The sequence below is a fragment of the Panthera uncia genome, chromosome D2 (assembly GCF_023721935.1).
Source record: "Panthera uncia isolate 11264 chromosome D2, Puncia_PCG_1.0, whole genome shotgun sequence".
Lineage (NCBI taxonomy): Eukaryota > Metazoa > Chordata > Mammalia > Carnivora > Felidae > Panthera > Panthera uncia.
This window is the reverse complement of record NC_064818.1, coordinates 18,419,779-18,433,056: the sequence shown is the minus strand read 5'-3', so window position 1 is coordinate 18,433,056 and position 13,278 is coordinate 18,419,779.

Genomic DNA, 13,278 nt, shown 5'->3' with positions numbered 1-13,278 from the left:
AAGTAGACCCAAATACTTAGAAAAGAAAGGGGGAGGGGAGAGGAGGGAGAAAGGAGCAGGGAAGGTAAGGAACAAATCTACTGGACGTGAAAAACACCAATGCCCATCGTAAGAAAGTGAAGACACACATGGGCCCACAGAGCTCTCTTCCAAGGGTGGAAGGTGACATGTGTTCTGTGTGTCTCTGAAAGATTCAACCAAGTCAAGCTCTCTCACAGGAATCTGAAGAGGGAGATCCCAGCCCCGGCATTTTACAGGACCCCTCTTTGAAGCAGGTTCGCTGCTGTTGTTAATCTCCACACACTTTGCCGAGAATACACAGTTTTTAGAAATAATGAAATTTTTGACGTCATGGTGAGTGAGTGATTGGGACTTCACCAGCTAACACTTTTTTTTTTCATATAAACAATAAAGCCATAAGAAACAAACTGTCCTCTCCAGAAGTTGTCACGCTTCCTCCCAGCTAGCCCCATCATGCCACCTTTCTATATGCAGGGCTCCTGGCAGGGTCTGTGGGAGCTTACCCAGGATGAGAAGGATCCAAGTAAGCAGTAGTACCCAAGGGTCTGCTTGACTCATTGAGTGGGGATGGGTAGGACTTTGTCCAAGTCCCCAGGTTCTGGGGCGAGCTCAAAGATCCCCTCATCCCAAGAGTCTCCCTTCCCTTGTTGTCCACATTAGAATTCATTGCTTCCTCGGAGGGATTGCCATAGACCTATTTGTAATCTTTTTATTACACCTTCCTCTTTTTTTTTTAATATTTATTTATTTTTGAGACAAAGAGAGAGACATGGCATGAGTGGGGGAGGGGCAGAGCCAGAGGGCGACACAGAATCCGAAGCAGTTCCAGGCTCTGAGCTGTCAGCACAGAGCCCGACGCGGGGCTCGAACTCACCTGAGCCGAAGTGGGATGCTCAGCCGACTGAGCCAGCCAGGTGCCCCCTCTTCTTCCTCTTTCCGACTGCTTAGGATTGTGTACAGAGCAGACACCTAATACATGTTTGCTGTATTGCAAGGTCTATTTCTAACTTCTTCAATATCATAGGAATCTGAACTTGGCATTAGACGTGGGCAGTTCCTACTAGCTACGGGGGTGGCCCTCCCACCAACCTGTTCTTTCTTAGCCTGTGACCTTTCTACAGCACTGCTGGCACCCGGGGCCCTGTGCTTAGAAGGGCCCCACTCTTGGTTTGATGCTCTGCTATCACCACTTGAAACCCTTAATATTTCATGAACAAGAGACCTACAGCTTCATTTTGCATTTCTGTCTACAAACTATGTAGCCCGTCCTGATGTCTCCATTTATAAGTGGAAGGGTGTGCCGACTTCCCTAATTGTACTAATGGCAGGAAAGGACACATTTCAGCACAGGAGAGTTTTTTAAAAAGATGTGGCCATGTTAAAAAGATCATTTTGTACTCTTAAGGAAGTGATTCCAAAGAGCAGTCCTTAGGAAGCTGGTCATAATAGATTAAAAAGAAGGCTTGGCAGGGCGCCTGGGTGGCTCAGTTGAACATCTGACTCTTGATTTGGGCTCAGGTTATGATCTCACAGTTCGTGAATTTGAGCCCCGCATCCAGCTCTGTGCTGACAGCTGAGAGCCAGCTTGGGATTCTCTCTCTCCCTCTCTCTCTTCCTCCCCGGCTTGTGATCATGAGCGCAGTTTCTCTCTCTCTCTCTCTCTCTCTCTGTCTGTCTTTCTCTCTCCCAAAATAAATAAAACATTAATAAAAAGGAGGGTTGGCAATAACAAGAAGATAGAACGCTCACAGAGCGTGGTGGTGTTATATTGAATATTTTATTTTTCCTGCTTGCACGCCTATGATACACTGCCTATAAACAATGCTATTTTTATTTGCATAACTTTGCAGTTTACAAAGGTTGTTTACTTTCATGGTTTTGCTGCATCCTTACACCTTTGCGAAGCATGCACCTTCTATGATTTCCACCTAACAGATGAGAAAAGCAGAGTTAAGAAACCAGTGGCCTCAGGGGCACCTGGGTGGCTCAGTAGGTTAAGCATCTGACTTCAAGTTAGGTCATGATCTTCTGGTTTGTGGGTTCAAGCTCCACATCGGGCTCTATGCTGACAGCTCAGCGCCTGGAACCTGCTTTAGATTCCGTGTCTCCCTCTCTCTCTCTCGCTCTCTCTCTGCCCCTCCCCCACTTGCATTGTATCTCTCTCTCTCTCCCTCCCTCAAAAATAAACATTAAAAAAAACAGAAAAGAAACCAGTGGCCTCAGGGGAAAACGTCTTGATATAACCAAGAGGTGAACCTACCCACTTTGGGTTCTAAATTTGGGACTCTTCCCCATTTCACGGTATTCACCAATGTACAGTTTGCCAAGGATCAGAGACATCAATCCGAGTCCTGTACGAGTTACATTTCAAACTGTTTAAATAAACATCAATAAGATCTGACTATCGTTAACTCGCGAGCAAAAGCGCAAACTCACTTGAGGGGAACAAGCCGTGAGTCCCACCTACAGTCGGTCCTGTTTCGTGGAGGGAAAAGGAAAAAAGGGCTCAAAGTTGCTCTGAGTTAGGTGCCTTGTGCAGTAAGCCTAGATAACCCGGAGAGGAAACAAAGCTCTGAAACCACTCTCAAATGAGCTCAGGCTGTTTCACTCGTGTGATCGCACCACATACGTAAGCTGGCCGCCTTATTTATGTGATAACCCACCAAACAAATGAAAGAGAGCTGTCCAGCGTGCTCGGTCAGAGCAAAGGGAAAGTGCGAGGTGCCTTGTTCCCACTAGCGAGGTCTGAACTTTCCCACATCCAACGCGGCCCCGCCTCCGTAGAAGGAAGACTGAAGCGCATTCATCGAACTGACCCAGTTGGAGCGGCCAGTTCAGGCAGAGTGTAAGAGAATACCGTGTCAGGGACTGAACACCCCGTTTCTGTCTGCACGAAGGCCAAGCCCGGACGTTGTCCGCAGTGGCCACAGATACCTGTGAGAATCCTGTGGGCATCTAAGGACAAGACCGGGATCTTGGCAGTCGGAGGTGTGAGGTGCTGGTCTGAGCTGCTGATTAAGACAAAAGCCTAAGCAGTGATATGGCAGGATTCTCTTTGCGTTTATTTTATTGAACAAACACATGGCGTTTTCTACAGCCACCACACCGTGCCTGTAGGGGCTTCCTGGGAGGCAGCCCCCTAGGCCCCACTGCGAAGAGTGCCATGACTCTGCCTTCGTGCCAGTTCTCCCTCTGAAGAGGCACGCTGAGACACTAGCCAGGCTCGTTGGGTCTTTCCTCACAGGTACGCAGGACAATTCTCTTTGCTTTTGCCTGACTCTGGTTTTACACGTAAGGTGTAAGTTTTGAGGGGCGCCTCGGGGACGCGTCCGACTTCCGCTCAGGTCGTGATCTCATGGCTCGTGAGTTCGATCCCCGCATAGGGTTCTGTGCTGACGGCTCAGAGCCTGGAGCCCGTTTTGGATTCTGCGTCTCCTTTGCTCTCTCTGCCCCTCCCCCACTCACGCTCTGTCTCTCTGTCTCTCTGTCTCTCAAAAATAAATAAATAAATAAATAAACCTTAAAAAGAATTAAAGAGACAGAGATAAGAAGTAAAAGGGGCCCAGTGGTCAATCTACAAAAAAGATGAGCTATCCGAAGTTCCGGAATTATCCATCCCTATGCATGGTTTTTATACCATAAATGTACACTTCATATGTATATACTCATCGATACTGTTATTTGCATGGCTTTAAACTTTAAGTAAACAATATCATATTTCATTTATCCTTTTATAACTTGATTGTCTATGTAAAATCATGTTTTGCAATTTATCCCTGTTCATGCAATTGAGTTCTTTTTAATGCCACAATATAATTTAATATAATTTAATGCCACAATAACAGTTTCTAGTATCCACATAGAAAAGAAGAAACGAGTAATAATAAGTTTAATGACATTTTATGTAACCCAGTATAGCCAAAATATTATTTCCACATTTAAGCAATATACAATTGTTAATGAGCTAGTTTACATTCTTCTTCTGCTAGGAGTCTTTGGAGCTCAGTGTGTGTGTCCTCCGTATAGCACATTTCAGTTCAGGCTGGCCCTAGCTCAAATGCTCAAAAGCCTCAGGGTCTCATGGCTCTGCATGGGACCGCACAGCCGTGAACTATTCTATTGCCTAAATCCACCAGAATTCGTATCAAAGGGAAACGTTGACGGGCTAAAGTTAAAGAGGTTGTTTATTTTTACAGCAGGACTTGTCAGAGCTCTTAATGGCATAAAGTGCATTATGAATCTCCAGGACAGTGGGGAGATGCACACAGAATTCAACAAATTTATTCGGTCACGGAACACTTCTTCACGGAGCGCTTTGCAAGATGGGGGTCCCGCAAACTATACTTCTGGAGTGGAAAGAGCCTGAGTTTTAACATTACATCCAGCTAAGCCAGAGCCTGCTCTCACACTTACTAAACACTTGGACATTCAGGGCCTTCCTTTCCACGTCACTAAGTGGATACCACAATGCTGCCCGTTTGGGATCTTATTTTAAAAAGAATGTGTTTCAAGCATCCAGTACATAGCAGGTGCTTAACAAATGTTAGGTTCCTCTGGCTCTTCTCTTTTTTTGCCCCCTCTCTCCTAATTCAAGAAAACTATCCCTTAATTGGGAAAGACGTGATTGGCCAATTCACATAAAATTAGCAATTACCGAATGAATAGATAGGAAACTGTATGCCAAATCAGTGAGTTGTAAACGAACAAACAAACAAAAATAAGTCTCTACCCGAAAGATGAGGCCATAGTTGAAACCCCCTCTCCTCGGGGTTGGTGTCTTCAAGTACCATCTACAGGCAGGTCCCCCTCATTGTCTGCACCACGGCGCCCAACCGCCTTTTGCAGCAACTCCTAAAGGCTGTAGTTGTCTGTTCCCTTTGTGTTTACTTGTGTGTTGTCCTTCTCGGCCCTGGACACATCCGCTCCAGGGGCAGGGCCAGGTCTGGTGTTGGCCACCCCACACCCAGTGATCAAGACAGTGTCCCGTGCATAGCAGGTGCTCAGCAAGTATTTGCTGAATGAAAATGATTGAACGAACCTTGGGTACACAAATGGATAAGAATTGGAAGAAGCTGAGACAAAACAAAAATAGCTGGATGCATGCCTCGCTGTGAAAAAAAAATGTCATGCTATGCCATATAGTCGCATAAAAAATGAAAATTGTTCTTTAAAGTCATGTACCTCTGAGAAGGACCACAAATTCGGTGCGCTTAGTCATTAATAACTTGGCGGAAATTACTCAGCAAGAGTTTTCCAGTGGCACAGCTGGTGGAGAGCCAGCTCCAGTCGGTGGCAGAGGGGAGGCTGTGGGGTGTTGATGGAGGGAAGGGGGAGAGGGTGGCCCGTTTCAAGGGAGAGCTTGGCTCCCTCGGGCTCTGCTTTGCACCTAGCTTGCCTGGCCCCGGGTTGATCTGCCTCCAGCTCGAATTTACTAGTTAGCTACACTGAGCTGTGCTTCTGGCTCTGACACAGTGTGCCCATAGCCAAGGCCATCCACCGTGACCTTGTGGGGATAGTGCTGTCACCCCTCAATGGACATTGGACCACATCTCTGGGATGCAGGATATGCCACTTAGCCCAAATCCCCAGAGAAGGCTCTTGGTGGGGCTTCAATTCCCAACTGACTCCGAGGGCTCCTGTCCCCAGTGGTAAGCTTCCTTCTTCTGAAAGGTTGGTTGTATTAGTGTGACTTTCTTTTGAGGGCCTAAAAGTGGGTTCACGTCTAGATCTTGCTAGAGCCCATTAGCTTTCTGATAAAGTGGTAGCAGGAGCTCAGACAGGGGCCTCTGGCTCCCACCGGGGGGACCAGTGTGAGTAAAGCCGCAGAAGAGAGAAAATCTCTAACCTATACGTGATCACTAGAAAGAGGCTCAAGGTGGGTACCAGCCTCCTTAATGGCAGAAGAGCCAACATCCTGTCCCTGCAGGTGGATGGAGATGGAGAGACAACTTTTCTCCATGAAGATTGTTCTCTGTGATTTAACGCAACTTTTATTTATCACCTTCAAAAACCTTTATTGCTGTGGTCAACACTGATACTGCAGGCCAGGGAGCAATGACCCTTTCAGTTCATTGGTTTCTCTCAACTGGCTTTGTCTGAAAGAAATTTGCAATACACTGAGGGCTTCCCAAGAACTTTTACCTGCGTTTCCTCATCAAACTTGACATCCACCCTCCCAAGTGGGTGTTACCGGCTTTCTTTATAACATTGATGGAGATGAAGGGTTTGATTACGGAAGAAACTTTTCCTTGTTTGTTAAGAAAGTACCGAGGAAAATAAGAACCGTTTTCAAGCAAGAGGAAAATCTGAAGTTCCAGAAATTTTATCCAATGCCTGGCGACTGGTGACAGGAGGAATGGCGGGGGGCAGCGGTTATCCTTCTTCTGCTTCTGGAGCCCGCCTTCTCTCCCCAACACCTCACTGCCTCCCACATCCTTGCCTAGAAACAGCAATCACCTCGATGATCACAGCCACGCAGGGAGGTGCCAGGAAAAGTAGAAATACACAGAGTCTTCTAAACGTCTTTTAAGTAAAACTTCTCTAATAATGATAGTAGCCACTACTCGATGCACTTAATTTTCAGACACCTAGAAATAAAACTTGGCCAGAGGTATCACTTCCCCCATTTCACAGATGAAGCAAATAAATGATTTGCCCAAGGGTTCAAGTCAGTAAGAAGCAAAAGCTGGGATGCAAATCTAGGCCTTCAGTGCCCGACGCCAGCCTCTTGAGACCTGGGACACTCTAGTCGTTGGCTCTCGTCTGGAGCTGTCACTAGCCTACCTGGAGGAACTGGTGAGAAGGGGTCCTCTCCCAGCACCACCACTGGCGAGGTGGGGATCTTACCCACTCCTGCCCTGAGGGCTGGGAAGTCTAAGGGCCAGAGAGGTCGTTCCAGGGGTAAGGGCCAGAGGCAGGAAGAAAAGGACACGCAGGGCCTGCCTAGACACTTCTCACGCAGCACGCTGACTCTCCCAGGACTGACGCCCTGGCTAAGGTGCACCCCCACCCCCCTACCTCCCCGCCACCTTCCCGCTCCCTCCTGCTCTTCCCCCCACCTTTGCCCTTGGCAGTCTGGTGCTCTTAGCTCCTGCCGTCTTTTTCAGTTTTCCTGGCGATCTGGTTTGTCAGGTGGCAGCGCTTTGCTGAGACCCTTAGGCGATCCCAGATCTTGAGTCTGTTTCATGAAGGCCTGGCCTCGCCAGCCCAGCCAGCCGGGCAGGAAGGGCAGTGCTGCACTGCGCCCTGAATCCTGTATCAGCTTACAGGTTGTCGGGAGCAGTTGCAGGGCCAAGGACCCGAGTCCAGGCTTGTTCAGAGTCGGCTTCCCACTCATGATCCACGACCCCTCTCTCGCATTGTCACACCTTTTTTATCCTTGTAATTTCTGCACCAGCCTCTCATTATCTTCGCCTCAATGCTTTTGGAAGAGGTGTCGCGAACATCGCCATCCCCTAAGTTCTGAAACTACGTGAATTTCCCAATTTGTGAAAATGCCTCTCGTAGACTGCCCCGGTGCCGGTAGTTCCTTTCCATTGCTTTCTTTGTTACCTTCAAAATGTCCTTTCCCCTCTGATCGGTCTCCAGTGAGCCCCAGCCACTTTAGTCTGGCTGTCCCACCCAGTAAAGCTCACGGAGGGTCAAGAACGCCAGAGCAAGCTCGGCTTCTGCAGGGCTGAATCCAGAGCGAAAGTTTTCCACCCTCTTCTCAGGCCACCTATCAGGAATGGAGCCCTGAGAGTGTGCCCTTGTTTCTTTTCTTTTTTTAACTTGTTATTATACAAACATATATAAAATTTAATTTTATTTAATTTAATTTTTTTTAAACATATATAAAATTTTAATGGTCAATAACCCAATCTATCCATTACCGGGCATCAACAATTATCAACATGTTGCCATCTATGCACTCGGCCACTGCTGCCTACACTCATATCATTTGGAAGCAAATACCAGATAGTGTAACATTGGATGTGTATTTCAATCATTATAGTTGGCCTTTGAACAACATGGGGGTGAGGGGTGCTAACCACCACCCCCCACCCCCAGTCGAAAATCCACATGTAACTTTTGGTTTTGCTTTGTTTTTTATCATTTAAATCTTTTTTTTTTTTTTAAGTTTATTTATTCGGAGAAAGAGAGAGGGCAGGCGGGAAAGTGCGAGTGGAGGAGGGGCAGAGCGAGAGAGGGAGAGAGAGAATCCCAAGCAGGCTCCGTGCTGTCAGCTCGGAGCCAGACACAAGGCTCAAACTGACGAACCGCAAGATCACGACCTGAGCCAAAATCAACCAACTGAACCACCCAGACACCCCTACATATAACTTCTGACTCATAAAAACTTGACCACTAACAGCCTACTGTTGACCAGAAGCCTTACTGATATCGCGTTCAGTTAACACATATTTTGTATGTTATGTGTATTCTATACTGTATTCTTACAACAAAGGAAGCTAGAGAAAAGAAAATATTAGTAAGAAAATTGTAAGGAAGAGAAAATACACTTACATACTGTACTGGATTTACTGAAAAAACAAAACAAAACAAAAAAACCCTCTGCGTGTAAGTGAACCAATGCAGTTGAAACCCATGTTGTTCAAGGTCAACTGTATATCTATCTAAAAGATAAAGACTGTTCTGAAAAGTATATGATCATAGTAACATGACCATTACATCTTTGAAAAATTAAAGTGAATCCTTAATTTCATCATACATCCAGCCAGTGTTTACATTGGCCTATCATTTCTTTATACTTCATTTACTTGACCTAGGTTTCAAAAAAAAAAAAAAGATCCATATGCTGAGATTGGTTGATATGTATCTGAAGTCTTTCTTTTTTTTAATTTTTTTAATGTTTATTTATTTATTTTGAGACAGAAAGAGACAGAGTGTGAGCAGGGGAGGGGCAGAGAGAGAGGGAGACACAGAATCTGAAACGGGCTCCAGGCTCTGAGCTGTCAGCACAGAGACCGATGTGGGGCTCGAACTCACAGACTGTGAGATCATGACCTGAGCTGAAGACGGACACTTAACTGACTGAACCACCCAGGTGCCCCTGAAGTCTTTTCTAATCAGTACCTTCTACCCTCCCCATTTCCGTCCATTTTCTGTGCACATTGCCGTTGTTGAAGAATAAACCAGACCATTTGTCTTGTAGAGTTTCCCATAGTCTGGATTTCCTGGTGATTCTCGTGGTGTCATTTAACATGTTCCTCTGACCCTTGTTTGTTTAATGAAGTAAATAGATCCAGAGGGCCTAGATCACACTTAGGGTTGATTTTCTTTTTCTGAATATATATTTGCATCCATCCTAATCCTGAATCTTAAGACCCTTGAATGGAAAATAATCCAGATAACTACTGACTCCACTTGTAATGGGGTACTGGGTGGGAATTTTACCTCCAACTTAAAAAAATTTTTTTTAATGTTTATTTATTTGTGAGAGAGAGAGAGAGAGAGACAGAGCGTGAGTTGGGGAGGGGCATAGAGCGAGGGAGACAGAATCTGAAGCAGGCTCCGGGCTCTGAGCTGTCAACACAGGGCCTGACTCGGGGCTCGAACTCACGGACCGCGAGATCATGACCTGGGCCAAAGTCGGATGCTTAACCGACTGAGCCACCCAGGTGCCCCTACCTCCAATTTTTAAAAGGTGAAGCCCCAGGGAAAAGCAGGACGATAGAAGGTGTATTAAAAGATCTAAATTCGGTCCATTTCTGATGCTGATTACTGTGACAATCACCATATCGGAGTCACCGTGAAGTCAATCACATAATGTACTTTAGCTTAAGGTACAAGATGGTTTTAGGACAGAAAAGCACTGTCCGTCCAGGCAACAGGAGGCCGGCTTCATCCATACGGTGACTTTGCTACAAAGCTAGCAGTATGCCAGCCGAGATGCAAAGAACATGATGATTTGATTTATTTGAGGCCCATTCTACATGGGAATGTGACATTCACAGATACTCCAACAGGAATTGTCACCACCAACTGCTGGGGCAGGAGGTCCTCCCGGAGTCACGTTCTTCTAGAAAAACAACACTGTGGACCACCTACCAGGGATTCGGGAGGGGGTTATTTCTAAAAGTGTTGGAGTCGCCTAGGTACGCTAAGTGGTAAATGTAATTACCACCAGGGGAATTGTCAAATCACTTCAAAAGACTAATTTTGTTCATTCAAAATCCTGCTTGAGTGGGGAAAAGTTGGGTCCTGGGAGAGAAGCCAGATGTCAAGGACAGGCCTCCAGGTCAGTGGAGGAATATTTTTGGAGTCCACTGCCTCTCCCGGGCTCTGGAACAAAACCTGCATTGTAGCTGCTGCCTGGGACCCCACTCCGGGAGGAGGAGGGGCTCCTGGGCTGGCTGATGATCTGATGATCGCTGGGATAAGGCGGGAGGGGCCAGGGGGAGGCTTGGATAGCCTGGAACCAGGACTTGATCCATTCATCCCGATGGAATCTTCCCTCCTGATAGGATTTCTTCGAGAAAAACAAAAGGAAAATTGAGAGCATCTTTGCCAAAGCATCCAGCGGAAGGAAAGCTGGAGCAAAGTTAATCATTATTTTCTTCCTGGCTCTCCAGGCCGGAGATAACCGGCGATGAGAACAGGAACACTTGCCATCGCCTGCTCGGTCTACCCAGAGATAGGAGCCCTTTCCTTGCAGACAAGCAACACAGAGACTCTGTCCAGCTGTGCCGAAGTGCCTGGGTACAGCCAGAGACCACGGCGTGCTCTTCTCCACAGACCCAGAGAGGCACCTAATCTTACCCTGACTCACCGACGTCCTCAAGCCCCAGCAACACCCCTACAAAGCCCCTCTTTGGGGGAAGGAAATGCCGGGGTGAGAGAATCCGCTGGAAATACGGTGGGTTAGTCCAGGGAGAGGCCAGGAGTCCCCTGGAGAGGGACACATCGCCCTGCTCTTGAGAAGAAGGCCACACTGTGTTACACTTCCATATTACTGAGGCAGGATTTCTAGGCGGCTGGTCTGTTCCACCGGCAGGAAATGATCCACGAGCTATGACTTTTGGTTTGGAATCTGCTACTCCCAACCGATCAGAAGCTGGTCCATTCCCTGACCCTCCGGAAGCTTCGGTTTTCTCGTGTGTGAGGTGGGGAGAATCACAGGGTAGTGGCCGGCACGGGAGCCGAGGGAAGGGTCTTCCGCCGCCTTTGGCAAGATCGCAGGCCATCCTAAGTCCGTATCTCAGCGGTCTGGTCCGCTCCCTAGAACATTCCGGTGAACACAGCTTTCTAGCAGCGACAGCTTCAGAAAGAGACGGCCAGGGCCAGTCACCGGCCTTCAGCAGGGAGGGCAGCTGACAACGTTGGAGCGCTACGACGGCCACGGGTACAGATGCACGGCCATCCGGGGCCACGCAGGCTCTGATATCGTGGGAGGCTGATACGGCATCCAGGCAGCCTGGTTCTCCAGGAGGACAACAGAGGATTCCTAGTATCTCTTTCTCAAAAGGGCAGAGTGTGCACGCTGGGTCTGTGGCTTCTCTCACATCCTGGTGACGCCGGGGCTAGTCCTGGGACCAGGGGCCACCGTCAGTGTCTATATGTACGTAAGAAATGCAGGGCTGGGCCAAAAGAAACACCACAGGGCCGGAAGGCATGCCTCTCAGGCTCACTTCCTGCTGGGATACATGAAGGCACATTCGAGAAGAGAAGAAAACCCAAGACTGAGTAACCATGGCTGAAGGGAAGCAAGTAAAAACGAGCTAAGATGCCGTGGCTGACTTCTCACGGCTTCTCTCTCATCCCTGCTTTCGATGGCTTGTCCCCCGGGACTTTGGCAGAAGAAATGGTGTCGGGCTTTTTTCTGTGAATAATTGCCTGCCACCGCGAGCAACGATAGGCACATAACTCCTCACCCACTGGGCTGTTTCTTTGTTGTTTTCTGAAACCAAAGCCGCCCAGAGAATCTTCGGGATGTCTCATCCCCACCCCCCACCCCCACCCCCACCCCCGTCTGAAAATAATGGCGTTTTCCCCAAGAAAGATGCTTTTTAAAATTTCCCCTTTGATGGGAACAGGTTAGCCCAAAATAACTGACCCTTCACCTGGGCCAGCCTTGGAGGAAGAGGTTGCAGCCATCCGAAATGTCAATTAACTCGTTAGCCTGTTAGTCGCTTGTTTATTTGCACAGAAATAGCCCGACCTGTACAATCTCAACACCAGCTCTAGGAAACTGGCGGGCCTGCTTTTATTTTTAAACTTCAAAGTTTGTCTTGGAGATAAAGTTCTGTTTCCCCCTGACTTTCCCAGGGTTCTGCACGGGTGTGAAGGAATCACGGAGGTCGCGGACAATTACTTGCAACCTTCGAGGCACTGGAGCGCCTGATGGCCTTGTCTTTGCTCTTCTTGAGACAAGCTGCTTCCTTCCACAGGGCGACATATCAACCAGGATTTATTTCACCCTTCTGTTTGTTTATTTTTTGCAAAGGTACCCCACTTTGTGATCTAGTTGAGTTCAATAATATAATATTTATATTATATTATTTATATTATATTGACTACTAGGCTCTTGGACGAATGTGACATATAAAAGAAGAGTAAGACAGGTCCTTTAGAAAGTGAAATAGAGGGGCGCCTGGGTGGCTCAGTCGGTTAAGCGGCCGACTTCGGCTCAGGTCACGATCTCACAGTCTGTGAGTTCGAGCCCCGCGTCGGGCTCTGGGCTGATGGCTCAGAGCCTGGAGCCTGCTTCCGATTCTGTGTCTCCCTCTCTTTCTGCCCTTCCCCCCTTCATGCTCTGTCTCTCTCTGTCTCAAAAATAAATAAAAACGTCAAAAAAAAAAAGAAAGTGAAATAGAAAGGTCATCTGCAAAGCTTGTTTGGGGCTGAAGGAAAGCTGCCCACTGTGTGTTTACGCTAGCCTGGTCTGAATTTTCCAGAACCATCTGTCCATTGCCATCCTCCACCTCCCCCCCCCTCCCAGAATCCTTCACTCATTCAGGCTGGGGAGCCAAGTGCCCACTGGGGTCCAGCCGCTGTGCTCGGACTTGGGGTAGACCCTCCCGGCATGCATCGCCACCCACCTCCCTCCCCCCCGCCACAGTCTTTTCTTTTTGTTTCCTTTTTTTTTTTTTTTTAACATTTATCTATTATTAAGAAACAGAGAGACAGAGCATGAGCAGGGGAGGGGCAGAGAGAAGAGGAAGACACAGAATCCAAAGCAGGCTCCAGGCTCTGAGAAGCGAGCACAGAGCCCGACGCCGGGCTTGAACTCACAAACTGCGAGATCGCGACCTGAGT